Source organism: Nanorana parkeri, unplaced genomic scaffold (genome assembly GCF_000935625.1).
Source record: "Nanorana parkeri isolate BGI_ZX_2015 unplaced genomic scaffold, ASM93562v1 scaffold445, whole genome shotgun sequence".
Classification (NCBI taxonomy): domain Eukaryota; kingdom Metazoa; phylum Chordata; class Amphibia; order Anura; family Dicroglossidae; genus Nanorana; species Nanorana parkeri.
The window spans coordinates 336,912-344,954 of record NW_017306713.1 but is presented as its reverse complement, the minus strand read 5'-3'; positions in this window follow the sequence as shown (position 1 = coordinate 344,954).

The following is an 8,043-nucleotide window of genomic DNA, read 5'->3' as shown; positions in this document are numbered from 1 at the left end:
TACAATCTCAATACAATAGTCCATCCCTGGAGCCCTTTTTTTTTTTTTTTAGCAAAGAGCCCGCACTGACCACCTGGCGGTCCGCATTGGCCACCTAAGAGCCCAATTAGGGAGCCACCTCTGCTGCACACACACGCACCTGTGGAACTCTCTGGACCCCTGGTGAGAGCCCGCACAACCCTCCTGAGACCCTTTAGACATCAGGCGGAGAACCCAGAGCAACAGAGTATGTCGCTTCATATTATTCTGCATTGCTGTGTAATGTACTGCTGGAATTTGTAGTCCTCTATAGCTGATGCAGTTCTGCATTGCTGTATAATGGTATTGCTGGGAATTGTAGTCCTCGATAAGTGTTGGTAGTCATTATTGCTGGGATTTATAGTCCGCTATAGCTGATGGTATTCTGCATTGTTGTGTAATGTATTTCTTGGAATTGTAGTTCTCTATAGCCAATGCCATACAATGTATTTCTGAGTTAGTGGCAGAACTACCAGGGTCGCAGCAGTCATGCACAGCCCTGACGAGGCATCCCTCCACCACCAGTGTGCTTTACATTTCCTAAACCAATAAATACATTCACACTACTGTTTACATGGATGGCAAAAGTGGCAGACAGGGGCGGGGAGAAGGCGGGGGAAGAGGCAGAGCGGGAGGGGGGCCAAGTTGCTGCACCATGGGCCTCTGGGTTGTACTTGCCCCCTGGGCTAAAAGTTGCCAGTCAGCCCCTGCTGTGTATTTAGTTGTTTGGAGTCCTGCATGAACAGGATCATGTGATTGCCTAGGCTTCAAGCAACATGAAGGACCTCAGGAGAGGTTTAATAATTAATCACAAAATTGCACCTTTTAAAATCAAAGTACCCTCTTGATTTTAAAATGCAGGCAGATGCCCTTAACAAGAAGCGTGGATTTTGATGATTTCTCAATTTTAAACAATCACAGCTTGTTATGGGTACCTGACTGCTTGTGTAGTCTCCTCTAATATACTGCATTGTGCTTGCCAAATCACATACAGGTGCACAGCAGATGTATTCAAAGCAGCCATGGGTACAAAGCTTACAGGCACCAATATGAATATGGCAAACATGAACATGTTTGTTCCTTAAATAGATTGGAATAATTATGATTTATGGAAAACACAATGCATTTGCGGTCAGAAGGTGCCATCTAGTGGCAGATGTGGGTTACTGGATACCAGACTGGACGAATTTGTTTGCTTTGTATATATGAGAAGCATGATGATGGCTTATCACGGAGCACATGGATTTTTAAGAATATATGCAGTAAAATAAGAATTCAGGCATTTGTTCACTTCAGAAATGTAACATCACAGACACTATAGGTCATCCATTAACTAGAGACCAGCAATGTTATATTAAATGTATTATTATATTACATAATAAATGTTATATAGCAAATCTAATATAGCACCCACCTTTAAATTGCCTTATGCATGCAAGAACCTTTTTGCAGAGTGTCCCTGTTGCAGATTTTCACTCACTTCCTGTCTGGTGAAACTGTTGTCACCGTGACACTAATGTTTGCTGAAAAAACAGCACTGCATTCGGTACTGTCTTTTCAGCACAGTGGGCTCTGATGCAGTACAACGGCATTGAAACGTGCTGTGCCCATAGAACTTTATGGAAATTTCACTAGTGACATTTTATTTAATTCTAACAATGAAAAAGAAAAAAAAAAAAAGTAAACAGTGTGATGAGACCATTCTCTGCAGTCCAGACGTTGGAAGTCTGCCTGACAATTTTCCAGACCTTGGCGGACAAGGCTGTATCATGAAGTTCTGTCCAAGTCAGAATCAGGTCTGTTTCTCTTTGAGCTGTACCTCTTCTGGTTCCGCCCTGATGGTTTATGTAGGCCACTGTCTTGACATTGTCCTACTGAATCCTGTTCAGGTGGCCTTGCAGTTGAGAGGTTCATTGTTGGAGAGGCAACTAAACCGCACTAACTTCTAGGATGTTGATCTGAAGCCAAGCTTCTTCCAATGACGAGGTCCCTGTATCACTCCACTTCAACCCATCAGGCTGGTATCTGTCAGGTGCACTTTCCAGTTCACTGGGAGAAATAATTTTCCCAATGTCAGCACTGGATGGGAAAGCCACCATGCTAGGGCAAGCCTGGTTTTGCTAGTCAGGCATATGGTGTGATCCAGAGTCTGCTTGTCCAATGCTGCCAGGATGTTGAGTTGCTATGGCCGCCCTGGAGTAAAACTGGGCATACAGAACTGCTTTGAAGGAGTCTACCATTAGTCCCAGGTCCCTCGTGCCAAAGCTAGTGGTAGAGTGGGCACAGACCGTACGGTCCAAATATGGGAATGGAGAGACATGAGCAATGAGTCGGATCCACCTCTGATTTCTGAAGATTTAATATTCATCTGAATCTCTGCTAGGGTCCTGCTCTGCTCATTGGACATCAGCTAACAGAATCTGATTGTCCCTTTAGCAGAAGATTGTGTGGGTATCCCATGATGGGTATGCTTTGGGAGTAAAGCAGAGTTAAGACAGGCACAAGCAGCTTTGTGAAGACCCGAGGAAAGTGCAACTAACTGCTAATGTTGCATGTTCCCTACAAAATATAGGTAGTGCTGATGAGGTTGGAAAATTGGAAAGTCCAAGTGAGCATCCTTTATGTCCACAAAGGCTTGAAGGTCTTTCAGTTGTAGGGAAGCAATGACAGGCCTGGCAGATTTCCAACTGATTGAAATCTGTCAAGAATCTTTTGATCCAGAATAGGGCAAATGCCTCCCTTTTGCCTTGGGGGCAGTGAATACATTTTTTATTGACATTTTATTGAAAGATTGTAAAAATAAAATGCATACAGAAAGATAAATATACAAAGGACAAAAACAAACAAAACCATCCATACTGAGGTACAACAAGAGACAATGAGCATTTTATTGTGATAAAACATCATTTTGAATGATATTTTATTGTGATAAAACATCATTTTGAATGATGTCAAGGTCATAGACAGATGATGAAAGTGACAAATGTCATTCACTACAGAGGACCTAATGTTCAAGACATAATTATTAAGTACTGGGGGTTGATTTGTACTCATTCCAGGAGTTTTACCATGTAAGCCATGCGTTAATTCCATTAAGCTAAAGTGGTCCACCCTGAGAAGCACGGTTGTAGAGTTCCAATGTATTGGTATAAGAGATTTAGCTATTATTATTATACAGGATTTATTTAGCGCCAACAGTATGCACAGCGCTTTACAATATAAGGAAGACATTACAATCACAATACAATTCAAGACAAGATGGTAAGGAGGGCCCTGCCTGTGAGGACTTAAAGCCATGTTGAGAAGGTGAGGTAATAAGGAGTTCTTATAAAAAAAATATGGCTCACCAGAGTAGTTTAGTAAGCAAACCCAAGGGTCAAATGATTGACACTTTCTAATGGTGGAAATTAGGTGAGTAAAAGGAAGCCAGTAATTCTTAATCTTTGGACAAAACCACCATAAGTGAGCGTAGGATCCCTGAGCACCGCATTCTCTCCAACACGCTGCAGATCTGGAGGAATGGATAGAATGTAGTGGGGGCAGTGAATAAGTTTGAGTATAAACCCTGAAACTTTTTCCTTCTGGGACAAGGGTAATGACCCCTTTAACTACCTCCGGGCCGGCCGTAGTTCCATCAATCACTGATAACACTAAACTGATGAGCGGTAAAAACGTTTAAAGTGTCGCCTATGGCCAATTTTGGTTGCCGTCGTTTTCTGCGATGTCGCGGGTGCGCGCAATTTTAAAGCTTGACATGTTTAGTGTCTATTTAACCGACGTGACCTGATCTTTAATATTTGACCAAAAAACTGGGTAATAATAAATGTTTCCTAACATAATGTTACAAAAAACGTTTTTTTTTCAAAATTTTCAGTAATTTTTCCTAATTATAATAAAAAATAAAACCCGTAGCGGTGATTAAATACCACCAAAATAAAGCTCTATCTGTCACCAAAAAATGGTATAAAATTCATCTCAGTACAGCGTTGCATGACGGAATAAACGTCAGTCAAAGTATCGCAGCGTTGAATACTGAAAAATGGCCTGGCTAGGAAGGGGGTCTAAACACCTGGTCTTGAAGTGGTTAAAGAGGAGCTGCTGAAAGGCAGGGAAAAGATCCCCTGGTCATGGTGGGAAGGTTGGCAAATTCAACAATATAAGACAAGGTGCATCCGGAAACTCTAGCTTTTAGCCCTTGGAGATGTTCTGACATGATGTTCTGGATCCACGTGACTGAGATGTCCTGGATCTAGAAGGCTGTGAAAGTTGACAGACGTCCCCCCATATTATCTATATAGAAGTGATACTGGGTATCCAAATGATGTAATCATCTGGCCAAGAAGACCATGGGTATAGGTGGAAAGGACAAGGGGTTTAGGAAACTGCAAGACACTTGTGATCTGAAAAGGAGATCTGGTGAAGTAACCCTAACCCTAACCTTTACATACAGTATTGGAGGCAGGATGTCATAGGTAACTGGGTTAAGGACAGTTTCATAAAAGTGATTTGGGCAACATCTAGACTAAAGATGTTCATACAAGGAGCTACTGTAGATATATTTTGCTTCACTATATCTGTTACTTTATACAACACCACAGTAGATGATGGCACTATATAGATCAATTAAATAAAAATATACTGTCTGCATAGTATATATGTTCATGTGCACTTTCAGGGGTTTGTTCAAATACACTAGACATAACAGAAGCTGGAGTATGATGCTACTTTCATGGAAGTGTGAAAGAACCCCACTCATAATGGGAGCCAGTAGATGCTGCTACAAGCTCAAGAATAATGCACTCCTTTAGTCATGGGTTAATAGTCAATATAGGTTGCAGCTTGAGTAATACAAGACAAAACATTAGTGTGGAAAATAGACATTAGCAATTCAGAATGCCTAGAACAGTACAGAAAGACTAAAGGTGAAGAAACCAGCTTTAGGCCAATACAGATTGTGATAAAAATAAGTCTTTTTAGTTTTCTATAAAACAGGTAGTGGTAAAAAATTTGTTCTGTCAGGTAAACAAATATCTGGGAGAATCTTGTTGAGAATACACAAACATTGATCGCAAACTGCGATCTTTACTAAAATGTATTGTCTTGGATGAAATCTTCTGGACAATGAACATGGAAGACAAATGGGAGTGCTTTAAGGCCATATTAAACAACAATATTTGAGAGTGCATTCCAAATTTTAAGTAATACATTTAAAAGGTCAAAAGCTAAACCAGGTTGGTTAAATTCTAGAGTTAAAGGGGACGGGTCACATATGGCATTCAAGCGCTATAATTAATGTAACAAGAAATGCAAAATTGCAATTAGAGCAGCAAATATATGCTATGAAAAGTAAAACTAACCCTAAGAAATTCTATAAATACATAAAAGTAAAGACAGAGCACATAGGCACCATAAAAGATAAGCAGGGAAGGCAGGTTACAAGTAACAGGAAGACGGCAGCGGTATTAAACACCTTCTTATTTTCTGTCTTTACAGATGAAAGAGAAGAATATAATAAATAAAACAAAAAAAATACAAATAATGGACTAGCTAAACCCCTGTGGCTAACAGAAGTTGAGGTGCAGAAGAGGTTAGAAAAGCTCAACGGTAAAAAATATCTGGGGCCAGATGGTTTACGTCCTGAAAGAACTGAGTCATGTTATTGCCAGACCATTATTCCTAATCTTTATGGACACTTTAAGGATGGGAGAGGTACAAGATGATGTATACCAGGAAACTACAGGTGAGTCAGCCTTACATCAATAATATAAGTTTCTGAGGGAATGGTCAGGCACTATATAAAAAACTGTATGTGTAACGGTATAATAAGTAATGCTCAACATGGATTTATTAATGGACCATTCTTGCCAGACAAGCCTATTAACATTGTATGAGGAAGAGAGTTGTAAGGTGGACAGAGGAATCACAGTATCTAGTTGAAAGACTGCATCCAGAGGGTAGGCATAAATGGTTCCTTCTCAAATCGGACCAAGGTAATAAGTGTCAAGCTGCAGGGTTCAGTCCTGGGGCCAATTCTGTTTACCCTATTCAGAAATAATGTAGATGTGGAAATAAATAGCTCACCGTCAGTGTTTGCTGATGATACAAAATGATGTAAGTTTGCTCCCCCAGGGAGTGCTTTTAACATTGGACTTTCCTTCAACTTTTTTGTGTCTTTATTTAACCTTACCTACTATGTAACTATGAATACATGAAACTAAAAAGATAAAAAGACACAACAGACTAAAGAAAGTAAAACGCTCAGCCTGACTTTCTTTAACCACTTGCCGTCCGCCCGTTGTAAAAAAACGGACGGACGGCACTGCAGCATTGGTGGGTTGCCGTCTCCAGACGGCATTTTTTTTCTGCTCGCGCTATCTCTGGTTTAGTACCTAGCGGGCACGCATTAATAAAAAAAATAAAAGTAACATATAAAAAAGTAAAATAAAATAAAAGTCACATATAAAAAAAAGTGAAAACCCCCCATAGAGTCCTATGTATAACCCTGCTCCATGCTGCATGAACGGGAACACATATAGTGGGGGCTTCTCCATCCTCCGTTTTCAGCAATCTTTCATAGCCTCTCTTACAACTCCATGCTCCATTTTGCACCCCGTGTTTGCAATTTGTTTTAGCAATAGAAACAATTCCAAACATGGTCAGTGATTTGCATCCTGAACTCATATACACTTTCTGTTCATTTTATATTGAATAGATTCCCTCTGATAGGCATGATCCCCTTTAACCCTATTTTGAGGAAAGCACTTCAGCTCAATAAGACTACAGGTGTTTCTCAAAATGGTTATAGGAGCCCGCCTCATACAGGAATTACATAATTGGCCGCATTGTCCCATAATAGCTACATTAAATAAACTGAACTCCGACCTTACCTTTAGTCTTTCACAGTTGTACAGACTCCTCCCTTGTACTGAAATTGCTTACTCTGATTTCATTGCACACTGGGCTTTTTACAGTGTGCATTAGAAGCTGCATCAAGTCAGATAAAGCCGGTCTCATTTCCTCGCTGGAGGATGTAAAGCATAATCTTTAATTGGATTTAAATTCTTTCAGACATGGAGGCTTAGCATCACATTTGTGCGTTAGCTAAGGCAGTTTGCCTAGGATTGCCCCCTCCAGACTGATATGCACCCATCAAAGCATTTTAATACATACATACATACACAACTTCTCCCAAGAGAACCAGCCCCCTGCTTGCATCGGGGCTGAGGGGTCTAGAAAGGAGGACTGAGTCAGGGTGCTGCGATATTTTGATGAAGTCATGTAGAGCATGCTGCTGGCCCCTTCCACCAACCATGATCTGCCTGCAAAGAGACCCAGGGATAAAAATCATAGGGTGTAAAATAAAGTATGCAATAAAACCAGAAAAGTTTAATTAAGTTCATAAGCATGTTGATGAGATGAAGGCGATCTGGGAAATCAAAATATAAACAAATTGAACTCCATCTTTTAGATTAGCAGAATGTGGAACAGCCAGCTGAGCTTAAACCTGTTTACAGCCACTGGGAGAAGTACTCAGAGGGGATTCCAAAGAGGAGAAGTATCCAGGATCCACAAAAGGCAAAAGCCAGCCTGAAGGTAGTCCTCAGTTTTCATTTCCTTGCATCCCCGACTCTTGTCGCAAAGTGAATTCCATTGCCTCAACTTCATAAATCCGCCAGCCATACAGGGCTTACTTCCAAAATCTTGCTACCTTTTGCTGAAGACGTAGAAAGCCTTACACATGGGACAAGAGTAAGAGAGGCATTAGTACCATTGTATGGTCACAAAGCCAGTGATGCACATGTCCGATGGGTTTTCAAAAGTAGGGGAGCAATTGAACTTGTCCAGTGATAACTAAGGTCGATGCTCTAGGCATTTTCACTCATGCATATATTATTAATTCTACAAAATAACCATGTATTAATATGCATATGAAAAGAAACAAGCCAACAAAGTGAGATACCTTTAATCTTTTCCCTACCTCATGCTGACACTAATTTAGTAATATTATACATTATTCTCCAGAAT